This window comes from Molothrus aeneus, chromosome 5, assembly GCF_037042795.1.
Source record: "Molothrus aeneus isolate 106 chromosome 5, BPBGC_Maene_1.0, whole genome shotgun sequence".
Lineage (NCBI taxonomy): Eukaryota > Metazoa > Chordata > Aves > Passeriformes > Icteridae > Molothrus > Molothrus aeneus.
In genome coordinates this window covers 64,782-79,837 of record NC_089650.1, presented here as the reverse complement: position 1 = coordinate 79,837, position 15,056 = coordinate 64,782, and the positions used below count along the sequence as shown (strand labels likewise).

Sequence of the window (15,056 nt, the reverse complement as noted above, 5' to 3'; positions counted from 1 at the left end):
CTCTCCCCCCACAAACCCGGCTCCTTCCTGTCCTGTCCCTAGCCCGCTACTCCCTTCTGTTCCCCCTCTCTCCTTCCTCTGCCCAGCCTCCCTGTACCCTCGTCCCGGGCTTTCCCTTCCCGTCCCGCTTTCCTGCGCAGCCCGAGCTCCCTCGCCGCCCTTTCTCATGCCCTGCTCTCGCTCCTCTCTTCCCGTGCCCCCTTTCCTTCTTTGCCCCGCAGCCGCGGGGCTCGGGCTGCCGGAGAGTAAAGCCCCGAGGGCCGGAGCCCGGCGCCCCTGGGCCCTTGCAGGAGTCCCCGCGCGGGGCCGGAGGCTCTCGGCGGATCCCCCCGTGCCGCTCAAGCAGCCCGGCCGACAGCGCCGGAGCTGCGGCTTTGCCGGCATGGCGCTGAGAGCGGCCCCCGCCCTGTGCCGGGCCGTCCCCGCCGTCTGTGCCGCTCCCTCTCTCGCTGCCCCCGGCCCGTGACAGCGAGGCTGGGCAGGAACCTCAAGCCTTCTGGGGGCTGCCCCCGCTTTCTTGTTGCAGCAGAATCCCTTGCTGGGGCCATGCACGTGTGGGAAGGGCTTGGGGGAAGCGCTGCGCTGCTGTCCAGGGCAGTCGGATTCGTTCTGAGCCTTCTTTGGGGGTCAGGAAAAGGGGGGGTGAAGACTCGGGGCTCTGATGCCGTTGGGGGCACCCCAAGGGGCCCAGGAGAGGGAGCCCCACTGCGGTGCAGGAGCAGGTGGGGGGCGGGCGAGGGGCGGGGGTCACGCTGGGTGCCGTCCCCCAGAGGGACCCAAAGCTGCCACCAAATGCGCAGGGAAATTGCATTCCAATGTCTTGGAACAGAGGCTCATGGGAAGTTTTCTCAGCTATCCAAGGCACGGAGCCCTGGAGCCAAGTCAGCCTGAGCTGCTGCGTGCTTGCTGTGAGCCTTGAGGTGAGCGCGCATCATTGCGGGCTTGGGATCGATTGAAATGCACTAAGGAAACCAGCTCTGGGGAGGGAGGGAGGGAGGGAGGGAGGGAGGGAGGGAAATGCTCTCTTAACATGTGCCAATTCTTCTGTCAAACTCATCAGGGCAGGACAGCGTTCAGACTGAAAGCGTAAGAAGATGTGGAGTGAGACAGAATCTGACAGGAGCACCGGACTCACAAGTGCACGAATTTTGCTTTTGGCTTGGATTTAAACTCAGAAGTTGTAAGGAATTTGGGAAGGAGAAGGGACATTCCAGAAGGAAAAGAAGAAAAAGAAGTTGTTGTTGTTACAGCCCTGGCAAAATCTTTGGTTCTAGCTAATAAAGGAAGTTAGTTGAAATTAAAAAAAAAGAAAAAAACGTGGGTTTTTTCCTTCACTGTTGTATTCGTTGGTGGTAGATGGTGTGTTGTTTTATTTCTTGGTCTTATTAACTCTGTGTAAATAGTTTTTTGAGTGAAGCTACCTTTCTGGATGGGTTGGTTTGTATTTGAGGTAGGATTAATTTCAAGAGGTTTCTTTCCTAGACTTCTGGTAGGTATTACTGGGATTTTGGTTTTGTTTACTGTATGTATCAACAGAGAGATTTGGTAGGGCCAGCTGGGCTGCTGGAGTTTTGGGTGTTAATTTATTAGATGGCTTTTGTTAAACACAGAATAATTATGTAAGTTAACAGCAAATTACCCAATTTATCTAGGTATGCTACCTAAACACAATGCTTTATGTTTTACCATTTTTCTATTCTTCTGCTCCAAGTAGTTGTGTCAAAAAAGAAAGCACTGCTATTTTTCTGAAGAGCTTTCTTCTATAACAAGGCCTTTATTCCCTTTGAATTTGAGTCAGAGGAGCCAAACAGCTGCAGCTGCTCTGGGGGCTTTTATATTTGGTGGGATTAGCCCCCTCCCTTTTCCCAGGCATCATGGGAATGGGAGGCGGGCACCATCAGGGGTATATTAACCCCAGCCTTTGCTGAGGGGTTTCATTCCCTCTCTGGGATGTGCTGGGGTAAGGGCTCTCCTGTCATTTCAGTGAAGAGGCTCTTTCAGCTTATCTCAGCCTGTTTTCAGCAGGTGTTTCTGGGCATCTAAAGCAACAGAGAAGATCCTGTGAAGAAAACAGCATGGAATACAGGGAGTATTTAAGGTGACGATTTCGGATTTTGTGTTTAGGGGTGATAAAGCGCATTTGCAATTTCTGGTTTTGTTCTTGTTTTGTGTTTTTATTGTTTTTAGGAGGTGTACAGCTTCCAGAGATCCCAGGTTGTGTCAAGCACAGCACTTCTTTCAGCAGATTCATCATGTCACAGGAGGCATCTGCCCAGTGTCAAAAATGATGTTTGAGATTGAGGCTTCAGGTGACTTGAGGTTTGTGACTAGGAGAGGGAGGGTGAGCAGGTATCCAGTTAGGAGTTATTGGGGGGCAGGGGGGTTTGCAGGCAGCAGGGTGAGAAAGGGTGTTTATTTGAGGCTCCCCCCCCCCCCCCCACACAAGGCTTTTCAGAAGCATAGCAGAGGCATTCCCATGTTTTCCTCACACAAGGTCATCCAGTGCACTCACAGGAATGCCATTTAACTTTGCTTTTCTCTAACCCAGGTGCCACTCATAATAAAGGTCACACCCTTGGAATCAGGATGAAGCTGGAGCCTGAAGGACTCAGGCACACTCAGGAGAGGGCAAGTAGCTGACTCGCTGGGATTTGGCCCACATAACTCTGTACTCATACTTTGGTTTTGATTTTCTTTATTGTAGCTGACCGAGAGAGGCTAAGAGGCGATCACGGGGCCCTCCGAGGCAGACTCATTTCAGGTGCAACGTGGATTCACATCACCGATCATCCAAAAGATAAGTCAGGGGCCACGGCCCGGAGATGGGAGAGTAGCGGGTTGGGAGTTCTTGGGATAGATTGAAAAATTAGCAGAGGGAAAAGCAATCTTCTCCAAAAGGCCTCTTAGGACAGCTCAAGGGAGAGACTCCACATTTGATTGCAGCGTGCAGGTGGGCAGGGCAGAGCAGTTCCGGTCCACGTCATGTTGTCCGGTGTACCGTGTTACCTAGTGTGTCTTTGGGGTCCCTTTGGTCAGATATCTCTCCCTTTTCCCCTCGAGGCTCTCACGACAAGCCTAATGTGTCATGTTTAACATCCCCCGGTTTGTCGCGTTCGGTGTCATGGGTGTCCGCACGCGTTTGTGCCGGAGCTGCTCTGCCCTGCCGCATAACCTGCTGCAACAGGAGAAGTCCCGGGGACTTGGAATTTGTAATGTGGGGTGTAGTTGGACTCTAGGTGGGATTTGTCGATGGACACAAGATATCTGGAGCTCTTAAGTTATCCCGCAGCCCTTTGACTTTTGTCCTAACTCTTTTTCAGATTCAGATAGATTAAATCTATGCCAGAGGTACCCATCCCGGGTGAGGGGTTTCTCCCGAGCAGGTGAGGCACCATTTGTCTCTGCCGAGGAAGTGTAAATGGTGTCTGTGTTACAGCACTGTTCTTTGTCTTTCTTTTTAGGAAGTCAAAGCAGAGAGCAGCAGTCAAGGCTGAGTGGGCAAGGTGAGCATTGAGTAGCATACAGAAGCAGTGGTTATTGCTCAAGTCTCACTCTCTGGTGCAACTACAAGCATCCATTCTCGTTTGTGCGATTTAGGCAATCGACTCGGCGTATGTCCGGCCCCTGTCACCAACCGGCCGATGCACCGGGTTTCCTGCAAATATGAGCTCCATGGAAGTATTACAGGACTCCGTGATGATGAAGCCTTCAAATTTTCTATTTCACGGTCCCATCCGAGGAACCCTCGGGAGCGGCCGAGGAGTTGCGGTGAGCGGAGGAGGTAGGGAGGAGGGGGGAGGCTCAACTCAGGTCACAGCAATGGCAAATCACCTCGTCTCCACTTTACCCAGGCGCACCCTGCGACAACGGTGTCGGCCTCCAAGCGAGCCCGAAGCGTGCAGCCCGAGGAGCCGAGCATTCTTAGGAGAAGGGTGAGTAGCAGACTTGTCGTGTTTTGGCTGCCATGCTGCTAAGATCGTGCACTCACGTTTGGTTTCCTTTCTCTTGGCAGACTAAGAGAACAATAGCCCGTGTCAGCAGGGACTTCCCAGACGGTGCATCCGCTTCCTATCGAAGCTGACACGCATCGGCACACCCACCCGTCCGAGAGATAAGTAGAGGGCTGCAACCCACATAGGGGCTGAAAGTGGGGTGCTGGGTTGGGACTCTCTGGGGGGGGGGGGTGTTGAGTCAGCTCTGGAGATGAGGGTAGCCAAGAAGTGGGCCCTTAGGCCCATAAAAGGAAAGTCTCACTTTTGATCACAGTGCTGAGGTGCACAGGGCAGAGCAGTCCCAACGTGTATCGTGTCACTTGTCTATCGTGCATTATGTGTTGTTTGCATATCTCGGGTCTTTTACCTTAGGCCTTTGAGGGGCCTAGCAGAAACCCTGGCATCATTCTTAGCATCTGTGATCTCAGCATTCCTTGCCCCGGCACCCAGGCCATAGATGCGATTCTGATACCTGTCTGAGCTCCGCAATCAAAAGTTCTCTCTTTGGAAGCATCCAGTCAGATGTCTTGTCTTGTCAGGTCTTTTTCTGAGCTGTATGGATAGCTATGCCCTGCCAGGATCCATTATGGTGGATTAGGACTTGTAAGAATCTGAGGTTAGGGAGAGGATTCTGACCATAGGATTCCTGGGCATTCATCTTTACAGTTCTTGAAATAAATCATTCAGTTAGGATCTTCTTCCTCCAGGGTTCTCTGAGCCTCACCATCTCACCATCGGTCTCGCCTCGATCATCTCCTTTTGCATTCTCTCAGTCCTTGCAGCCATTTTCCTCTCCAAGGGATTTCCGTCCGTGTCTCGTGCCCATTGTTTGTCACGTCCCGTCCGTCCCGCGTCACCGGTGTACGCACGCATTTGTGCCGGAGCTGCTCTGCCCTGCCGCATAGCCTGGTGCAGTAGGAGAAGTCCCGGGGACTTGATGTTTGTAATGTGGGGTGTAGTTGGACTCTAGGTGCGATGTGTAGATGGACACAAGATATCTGGAGCTCTTAAGTTATCCTGCAGCTCTTTGACTTTCATCCTAAATTTCTTTCAGATGCAGAAGGATAAAATCCAGGGCAGAGCCCCCCATCCCGGGTGACGGGATTCCCCCGAGCAGGTGAGGCACCATTTGTCTCTGCTGAGGAAGTGTAAATGGTGATTGTGTTACAGCACTGTTCTTTGTCTTGCTTTTTAGGAAGTAAGTCCAGACACCAGTAGTCAAGGTGAGCAGTGGAGAGAAGTAGTTGTTATTGCTCAGCTCTCAGTGTCTGGTGCAGCTCTAAGTTTCCATTCTCTTTTTTTGTGGTTTAGGCAATCCACTCGGAGCCTGCCGAGCCCCCGTCACCAGCCGGCCGATGCACCGGGTTCCCTGCACGTGTGAGCCCTGTGGATGCGTTACAGGACCTGGTGATGAAGCCCAGAACTTTTCTATTTCAAGGTGCCATCCAGGTGGCCTTGGGCACCTGCCAAGGAGTTGGGGTGAGTCGGGGAAGTAGGGAGGAGGAGTGATGGTCCCCTCAGGTTTCAGCCATGCCAAATCACCTCATCTCCTCTTAACCCAGGCACCCCCTGTGACGACGGCCTCGGTCTCCAAGCGTGCCCGAAGCGTGCGGCCCAAGCAGCTGAGCGTTCTTAGGAGCACGGTGAGTAGCAGACTTGTGGGGTTTTGGCCGATGGGCTGCCGAGATTGGGCACTGATGTTTGGTTTTCTTTAATACAGCTGTCTAAGAGACACCAGCCCGGTGCCAGCAGGAGCTTCCCGGCCGACGAGGTGGCCTTTCTTTGCACCCGAGACCGGCATCCCCAGATGTGCGAGAGATAAGTAGAGGGCCACGACCCACAGAGGGGATGAAAGCAGGGTGCTGGTTTGGGAATTACTGGGAGGGGTTTTTCAGTCCACTTCGGAGGTGGCGGTGTCCCTGAAGCGGCCCCTTAGGCCCCATAAAAGCAAAGCCTGACTTTGGATCACAGTGCTGAGGTGCGCAGGGCAGAGCAGTCCTGGTGTGTATTGTGTCACTTGTCTTTTGTGTTTTATGTGTTGTTTGCATATGTCATGTCTTTTCCCTGAGCCCTTTGAGGGGCCTGTCAGAAACCCTGGCATCATTGTTAGCATCTGTGCTCTCTGCATTCCTCGGCCTGGCACCCAGGCCATAGAACTTTTGACTCGGGATCTCAGACAGGCATCAGACTCTCTTGTCTCTTTAGAAGCATCCGGTCGGATGTCTTTTCAGGTCTTGTTCTGAGCTGTATGGACAGCTCTGCCCCGCCAGGATCCATTATGGCGGACAAGGACTTGAAAGAACGTGAGGGCAGGTAGAGGCTTCTGGCCGTAGGATTCTCGGGCATCCATCTTTGCAGTTCTTGGAATAAATCATTCGGTTAGCATCTTCTTCCTCCAGGTTTCTCTGAGCCTCATCAGCTCACCATCGGTCTCTCCTCGGTCATCTCCTTTTGCATTCTCTCAGTCCTCGCAGCCATTTTCCTTGCCAGGAGATTTCTGTCCGTGTTGTGTCCCCCTTGTCTGTCACGTCCTGTCCTGTGTCACGGGTGTGCGCACACACATTTGTGCCGGAGCTGCTCTGCCCTGCCGCATAGCCTGGTGCAATAGGAGAAGTCCCGGGGACTTGAAGTTTGTAATGTGGGGTGTAGTTGGACTCTAGGTGGGATTTGTAGATGGACACAGGATATCAGGAGCTCTTAAGTTATCCTGCAACAGTTTGACTCTTGTCCTAACTTTTTTTTCAGATTCAGATGGATTAAATGTGTGCCAGAGGGCCCCATCCTGGGTGAGTGGTTTCCCCCAACCAGGTGAGGCACCGTTTATCTCTGCAGCAGAAGTGTTTGTGGTGATTCTGTTACAGCTCTGTTCTTTGTCTTTCTTTTTAGGAAGTAAATCTGGGTACCAGCAGTCAAGGTGAGCAGTGGAGAGAAGTAGTTGTTACTGCTCAGCTCTCAGTGTCTGGTGCAGCTCTAAGTTTCCATTCTCTTTTTTTGTGGTTTAGGCAATCCACTCAGAGCCTGCCGGGCCCCCGTCACCAGCCGGCCGATGCACCGGGTTCCCTGCACGTGTGAGCCCTGTGGATGCGTTACAGGACCTGGTGATGAAGCCCAGAACTTTTCTATTTCAAGGTGCCATCCAGGTGGCCTTGGCCACCTGCCAAGGAGTTGGGGTGAGTCGGGGAAGTAGGGAGGAGGAGTGATGGTCCCCTCAGGTTTCAGCCATGCCAAATCACCTCATCTCCTCTTAGCCCAGGCACCCCCTGTGGCGACAGCCTCGGTCTCCGAGCGTGCCCGAAGCGTGCGGCCCGAGCAGCTGAGCGTTCTTAGGAGCACGGTGAGTAGCAGACTTGTGGGGTTTTGGCCGATGGGCTGCCGAGATTGGGCACTGATGTTTGGTTTTCTTTAATACAGCTGTCTAAGAGACACCAGCCCGGTGCCAGCAGGAGCTTCCCGGCTGACGAGGTGGCCTTTCTTTGCACCCGAGACCGGCATCCCCAGATGTGCGAGAGATAAGTAGAGGGCCACGACCCACAGAGGGGATGAAAGCAGGGTGCTGGTTTGGGAATTACTGGGAGGGGTTTTTCAGTCCACTTCGGAGGTGGCGGTGTCCCTGAAGCGGCCCCTTAGGCCCCATAAAAGCAAAGCCTGACTTTGGATCACAGTGCTGAGGTGCGCAGGGCAGAGCAGTCCTGGTGTGTATTGTGTCACTTGTCTTTTGTGTATTATGTGTTGTTTGCATATGTCATGTCTTTTCCCTGAGCCCTTTGAGGGGCCTGTCAGAAACCCTGGCATCATTGTTAGCATCTGTGCTCTCTGCATTCCTCGGCCTGGCACCCAGGCCATAGAACTTTTGACTCGGGATCTCAGACAGGCATCAGACTCTCTTGTCTCTTTAGAAGCATCCGGTCGGATGTCTTTTCAGGTCTTGTTCTGAGCTTTATGGACAGCTATGTCCCACCAGGATCCATTATGGCGGACTTGGACTTGAAAGAACGTGAGGGCAGGTAGAGGCTTCTGGCCGTAGGATTCTCGGGCATCCATCTTTGCAGTTCTTGGAATAAATCATTCAGTTAGCATCTTCTTCCTCCAGGTTTCTCTGAGCCTCATCAGCTCACCATCGGTCTCGGTCATCTCCTTTTGCATTCTCTCAGTCCTCGCAGCCATTTTCCTTGCCAGGAGATTTCTGTCCGTGTTGTGTCCCCGTTGTTTGTCATGTCCTGTCTGTCCTGTGTCACGGGTGTGCGCACACACATTTGTGCCGGAGCTGCTCTGCCCTGCCGCATAGCGTGGTGCAATATGAGAAGTCCCGGGGACCTGGACTTTGTAATGTGGGGTGTAGTTGGACTCTAGGTGGGATTTGTAGATGGACACAGGATATCTGGAGCTCTTAAGAGCCAGACTGTTGCAGGATAACTTGTCCTAACTTTTTTTTCAGATTCAGATGGCTTAAATGTGTGCCAGAGGGCCCCATCCTGGGTGAGTGGTTTCCCCCAACCAGGTGAGGCACCGTTTATCTCTGCAGCAGAAGTGTATGTGGTGACTCTGTTACAGCTCTGTTCTTTGTCTTTCTTTTTAGGAAGTAAATCTGGGTACCAGCAGTCAAGGTGAGCAGTGGAGAGAAGTAGTTGTTATTGCTCAGCTCTCAGTGTCTGGTGCAGCTCTAAGTTTCCATTCTCTTTTTTTGTGGTTTAGGCAATCCACTCGGAGCCTGCCGAGCCCCCGTCACCAGCCGGCCGATGCACCGGGTTCCCTGCACGTGTGAGCCCTGTGGATGCGTTACAGGACCTGGTGATGAAGCCCAGAACTTTTCTATTTCAAGGTGCCATCCAGGTGGCCTTGGGCACCTGCCAAGGAGTTGGGGTGAGTCGGGGAAGTAGGGAGGAGGAGTGATGGTCCCCTCAGGTTTCAGCCATGCCAAATCACCTCATCTCCTCTTAACCCAGGCACCCCCTGTGACGACGGCCTCGGTCTCCAAGCGTGCCCGAAGCGTGCGGCCCAAGCAGCTGAGCGTTCTTAGGAGCACGGTGAGTAGCAGACTTGTGGGGTTTTGGCCGATGGGCTGCCGAGATTGGGCACTGATGTTTGGTTTTCTTTAATACAGCTGTCTAAGAGACACCAGCCCGGTGCCAGCAGGAGCTTCCCAGCTGACGAGGTGGCCTTTCTTTGCACCCGAGACCGGCATCCCCAGATGTGCGAGAGATAAGTAGAGGGCCACGACCCACAGAGGGGATGAAAGCAGGGTGCTGGTTTGGGAATTACTGGGAGGGGTTTTTCAGTCCACTTCGGAGGTGGCGGTGTCCCTGAAGCGGCCCCTTAGGCCCCATAAAAGCAAAGCCTGACTTTGGATCACAGTGCTGAGGTGCGCAGGGCAGAGCAGTCCTGGTGTGTATTGTGTCACTTGTCTTTTGTGTTTTATGTGTTGTTTGCATATGTCATGTCTTTTCCCTGAGCCCTTTGAGGGGCCTGTCAGAAACCCTGGCATCATTGTTAGCATCTGTGCTCTCTGCATTCCTCGGCCTGGCACCCAGGCCATAGAACTTTTGACTCGGGAGCTCAGACAGGCATCAGACTCTCTTGTCTCTTTAGAAGCATCCGGTCGGATGTCTTTTCAGGTCTTGTTCTGAGCTGTATGGACAGCTCTGCCCCGCCAGGATCCATTATGGCGGACAAGGACTTGAAAGAACGTGAGGGCAGGTAGAGGCTTCTGGCCGTAGGATTCTCGGGCATCCATCTTTGCAGTTCTTGGAATAAATCATTCAGTTAGCGTCTTCTTCCTCCAGGTTTCTCTGAGCCTCATCAGCTCACCATCGGTCTCTCCTCGGTCATCTCCTTTTGCATTCTCTCAGTCCTCGCAGCCATTTTCCTTGCCAGGAGATTTCTGTCCGTGTTGTGTCCCCGTTGTTTGTCATGTCCTGTCTGTCCTGTGTCACGGGTGTGCGCACACACATTTGTGCCGGAGCTGCTCTGCCCTGCCGCATAGCGTGGTGCAATAGGAGAAGTCCCGGGGACTTGAAGTTTGTAATGTGGGGTGTAGTTGGACTCTAGGTGGGATTTGTAGATGGACACAGGATATCTGGAGCTCTTAAGAGCCAGACTGTTGCAGGATAACTTGTCCTAACTTTTTTTTCAGATTCAGATGGATTAAATGTGTGCCAGAGGGCCCCATCCTGGGTGAGTGGTTTCCCCCAACCAGGTGAGGCACCGTTTATCTCTGCAGCAGAAGTGTTTGTGGTGATTCTGTTACAGCTCTGTTCTTTGTCTTTCTTTTTAGGAAGTAAATCTGGGTACCAGCAGTCAAGGTGAGCAGTGGAGAGAAGTAGTTGTTATTGCTCAGCTCTCAGTGTCTGGTGCAGCTCTAAGTTTCCATTCTCTTTTTTTGTGGTTTAGGCAATCCACTCGGAGCCTGCCGAGCCCCCGTCACCAGCCGGCCGATGCACCGGGTTCCCTGCACGTGTGAGCCCTGTGGATGCGTTACAGGACCTGGTGATGAAGCCCAGAACTTTTCTATTTCAAGGTGCCATCCAGGTGGCCTTGGGCACCTGCCAAGGAGTTGGGGTGAGTCGGGGAAGTAGGGAGGAGGAGTGATGGTCCCCTCAGGTTTCAGCCATGCCAAATCACCTCATCTCCTCTTAACCCAGGCACCCCCTGTGACGACGGCCTCGGTCTCCGTGCGTGCCCGAAGCGTGCGGCCCAAGCAGCTGAGCGTTCTTAGGAGCACGGTGAGTAGCAGACTTGTGGGGTTTTGGCCGATGGGCTGCCGAGATTGGGCACTGATGTTTGGTTTTCTTTAATACAGCTGTCTAAGAGACACCAGCCCGGTGCCAGCAGGAGCTTCCCGGCCGACGAGGTGGCCTTTCTTCGCACCCGAGACCGGCATCCCCAGATGTGCGAGAGATAAGTAGAGGGCCACGACCCACAGAGGGGATGAAAGCAGGGTGCTGGTTTGGGAATTACTGGGAGGGGTTTTTCAGTCCACTTCGGAGGTGGCGGTGTCCCTGAAGCGGCCCCTTAGGCCCCATAAAAGCAAAGCCTGACTTTGGATCACAGTGCTGAGGTGCGCAGGGCAGAGCAGTCCTGGTGTGTATTGTGTCACTTGTCTTTTGTGTTTTATGTGTTGTTTGCATATGTCATGTCTTTTCCCTGAGCCCTTTGAGGGGCCTGTCAGAAACCCTGGCATCATTGTTAGCATCTGTGCTCTCTGCATTCCTCGGCCTGGCACCCAGGCCATAGAACTTTTGACTCGGGATCTCAGACAGGCATCAGACTCTCTTGTCTCTTTAGAAGCATCCGGTCGGATGTCTTTTCAGGTCTTGTTCTGAGCTGTATGGACAGCTATGTCCCGCCAGGATCCATTATGGCGGACTTGGACTTGAAAGAACGTGAGTACAGGTAGTGGCTTCTGGCCGTAGGATTCTCGGGCATCCATCTTTGCAGTTCTTGGAATAAATCATTCAGTTAGCATCTTCTTCCTCCAGGTTTCTCTGAGCCTCATCAGCTCACCATCGGTCTCGGTCATCTCCTTTTGCATTCTCTCAGTCCTCGCAGCCATTTTCCTTGCCAGGAGATTTCTGTCCATGTTGTGTCCCCGTTGTTTGTCACGTCCTGTCCTGTGTCACGGGTGTCTGCACACACATTTGTGCCGGAGCTGCTCTGCCCTGCCGCATAGCCTGGTGCAATAGGAGAAGTCCTGTGGACTTGAAGTTTGTAATGTGGGGTGTGGTTGAACTCTAGGTGCGATGTGTCGATGGACACAAGTTATCTGGAGCTCTTAAGTTATCCTGCAGCCCTTTGACTTTCGTCCTAACTTTCTTTCAGATGCAGATGGATAAAATCCAGGGCAGAGCCCCCCATCCTGGGTGAGGGGATTGCCCTGAGCAGGTCAGTCACTGTTTGTTTCTGCAGAGGGAGCATAAATGGTGGCTGTTACAGCAGTGTTCTTTGTCTCTCTTTTTAGGAAGTCAAGGCCGAGTGGGTGAGGTGAGCATTGAGTAGCGTACAGAAGCAGTTGTTATTGCTGATGTCTCAGTTTTTGTGCAGTTGTAAGCATCTCCTCTTGTTTTTGTTGTCTTTTAGCTGGTCCACTTGCCATCTATCCTGGCCAAGCATATCCGTGCCAGGTGTGTGCAGGCTTAAGGTATTGTTGTGGCATCCTTGTCAGATTTGGGAGGTTGTGTTTTCACAGTATCTCAGCAAATTTTCTGCTTTGTTTCTTTGCAGGTGCTGTCGCTGCCCTAGGCACGCCAAGGAACAGAGGAGGGCAGGTGAGTCGGAGTTTAGGCAGGCTGACTCCTAGGTGAGCGTTACACAGCAGCATGCTAAGCGTGTACCTTTTCTTTTCGCCAGTATCTTCCGGGCACCCTCTGGAGTCAAATCAAGATTTGAGGTGAGCCGGGGCAGTGGTGCGGAAGAGTCCCGGGGATTACTGTTTTTGAGGGCAATAGTCAGGTTTTCTGTTTTGTCTTAGGTACCCTGAGGAGGCTCGTAGCCAAAGCTTGGAAACGGCAGCACCGAAGCACACACGGAGAGCATCTCAACGTCCACGTCCGACCGAGGATGGATTTTGTCTGCTCCTCTTCCAAAAGCTAAGTGTCGGGGACAGTGGCTGGGAGAAGGGTAAAAACCTTTGCTCTCACAGGAGGCAATCAGATGTCAGCTTAGGGGACAGGTCTGTAGGGGGGCGGGCTCTCTGGAAGTAAAGGGAGAGGGTTTCCCCTCAGCCTCGCCAGAGCCTTTGCCGGGCAGGGCAGTTCCGACCCATCTCCACATTTTCGCGTACTTTGTGTCGTCCGCCTCCCTCGACTCGACGTCGTCACGGATCTTTCCCCCGAGGAGCTCGCCTTCACGTCCGGAGCTACGGCCACGGTCACCCGGCAGTCGGCTTCTTTCTCTAGGCTCGCCGAGCCTCTCGAGCATCCTCTTAATTGCTGTGGCACTAACTTGTTTTAACGAGCTCCGTTTCATCATCACGTGCTCTCGTCATAGGGCTTCCTTTCCTTTGGCATCATCAGCCTCTGGCTCATCTTGCGTTAGGAATCTCGGGTCCCTACGGGGACAGTGCCAGGCAGTTGTCACTCGTCTCTGTGTTATGTCGTCTGTGTCTATGTTATGTCGTCTGTGTCTGTGTTATGTAGTCTGTGTCCATTGTCTTACGTGTCACAGGCCTTTGTCACGTCTCGATGCTTTATTGGCACTATTCCGTGCCACATTGCCCATATTCTAGTCACGTTCCTTTCCGGATATCCTTTATTCCGGCATCTTTACATTTTTACTCTTTGAGACAGGAATGTCTCAAAGGGACAAGATGTTCTCATCCGTCTTCCTTCTCACTACCGGCTTTGGTAGTGCCTTTTTTTCCACGCCATTCTCTTGGACTTCTGGAGGAAGCGTCTTACACCCTCCTCATGTGACTGCAGAAGTTCTATAGGTTCTATCTTCTCAAAGGGTATAGGGCTCAAGAATTAGTATCTTCCAGAGAGTTACCTCAAGTCCTGGCTTATACTGTATGTGCTTACATTGCTTGTACCTATGCTGGCTTATACTGTATGTACTTATATTGTGTGTACCTATGTTGGCTTATACTGTATGTACTTACACTCCATGTACACTTGCACTGTATGCGTCGGCTTATATCGTGTGTACTTACGTTGTACCACTTATGGTCGGAGCTGCCCTGCCCTGGCACATAGTCACAGTTAGGTAGAACAGTTATAAAAACTTGACTGTTCATCTGTCTTTTATGGGATTTTGGGTAGAAAATTTATTGGTCCAGAGCGGGGACAAGTCCTAGCTGTCAGATAGCCACTCGTTGACCGCTTCCTGTCGTCTCACAGGTCCCCGAGGCTGCCGATTTCCCCAGAATCTACCATTTGACGTCGAGGAGCGGCAGCCAGAAGAAGCGTGGAAGCGCGTTCTTCAGCGTCTCGAGTAAGAGCCACAGGGAACGTTTAAATGGGAGGAGTGCGTGAGCATGTGTCTGTGTCTGTCTGTGTCTGCTCATCTCTGAGCGTGCGAGCGCATGCTGACTGGATTTAACCGTGTGACTTTTGCTTTTCAGGTTTTTCAACTCATTTGTAAATTTAGAGTAAAAAATCCCTAGCCTGGTTCCCCACTGCCACCCCCGGCTGTTTTTTTTTTTTCTTTTTTTTTTTGCCCCCCGGCTGGGTTTTTTTCCCCGGTCCCGGTCGGTCTGCGAGGCGACGTTCATCACCAACGTTTGGGCGCGCACCGTCCAGGGACTGGGTATTTCGTCAGGCAGGAGGATTTTTTGGAGGCTCCTGGGAACCATGTTCCTGAGGACCAAGGATTGCTGGGGTGTAATTTAGCAGTTGTGAGGGGAGGGACGGTGAGTTTGTGTGTAATGTGACGGGGGTGTTAATGGTAGATGAGTGCTGTTTTTTGTGTGCTTTTGTTGTTTTGGGTGTCCTGTAACAATAAATCCACAAGTAATGAAAATAGAAAAAGGTTATAATCTTGTGTTAATATGTGTGTTGTGTTGTATTGCTCTGTATTGCAGTGTGAGCACAGGGTGAACTCTCTCCTCCTTGCTGTGACACCTGGGCTGGCAGGGATGACACAGTGACCTCTGCCGGCCCATGCTGCCTGTGCCATCACCTGGCACTGACGTGTTTGATGAAAATCCTTTTGCTGGGATTTTTCTCCTGAGAAGCCTCAGAACAGAAATGGAACCAATAACAATCTGGTGGCTGTGGAGTGTGGGCTGGAGATGGTTTAGCAACAGGGGCATCTTGGGTTGGTCTCCTGTGCATTGTTTCTACTTGATGACCAATCATGGTCCAGCGGTGTCGGGGCTGTGATCAGTCCCAGGTTTTTATTATTCATTCCTTTCCAGCTTTCTGATGTCTCCTTGCTCTTTTAGTATAGTTCTACTATCTCATTTTCTTTTAATATAATAGAGATGATAAAATAATATTTCAGCCTTCTGAAAGGGGGAGTCAAGATTCTTATCTCCTCCCTTGTCCTGGAGGACCCTCAAACACCACCACAATCAGCGGCCGAGTGGGTTTGTGCGAGCCCCTCAGGAACCCTCGGCCGGTCCTGAGTTGG

The 15,056-nt window shown here is 52.2% G+C and overlaps 1 long non-coding RNA gene across 1 annotated transcript; it reads left to right on the top strand.

Annotated features, from left to right (window-relative positions):
• The first annotated feature begins 12,468 nt into the window (after positions 1-12,468).
• On the top strand, positions 12,469-14,843 carry LOC136556682 (uncharacterized). Its single transcript, XR_010783692.1, has 2 exons — positions 12,469-13,916; positions 14,506-14,843. It is a non-coding gene; the product is annotated as an uncharacterized lncRNA (long non-coding RNA).
• Positions 14,844-15,056: the final 213 nt, after the last annotated feature.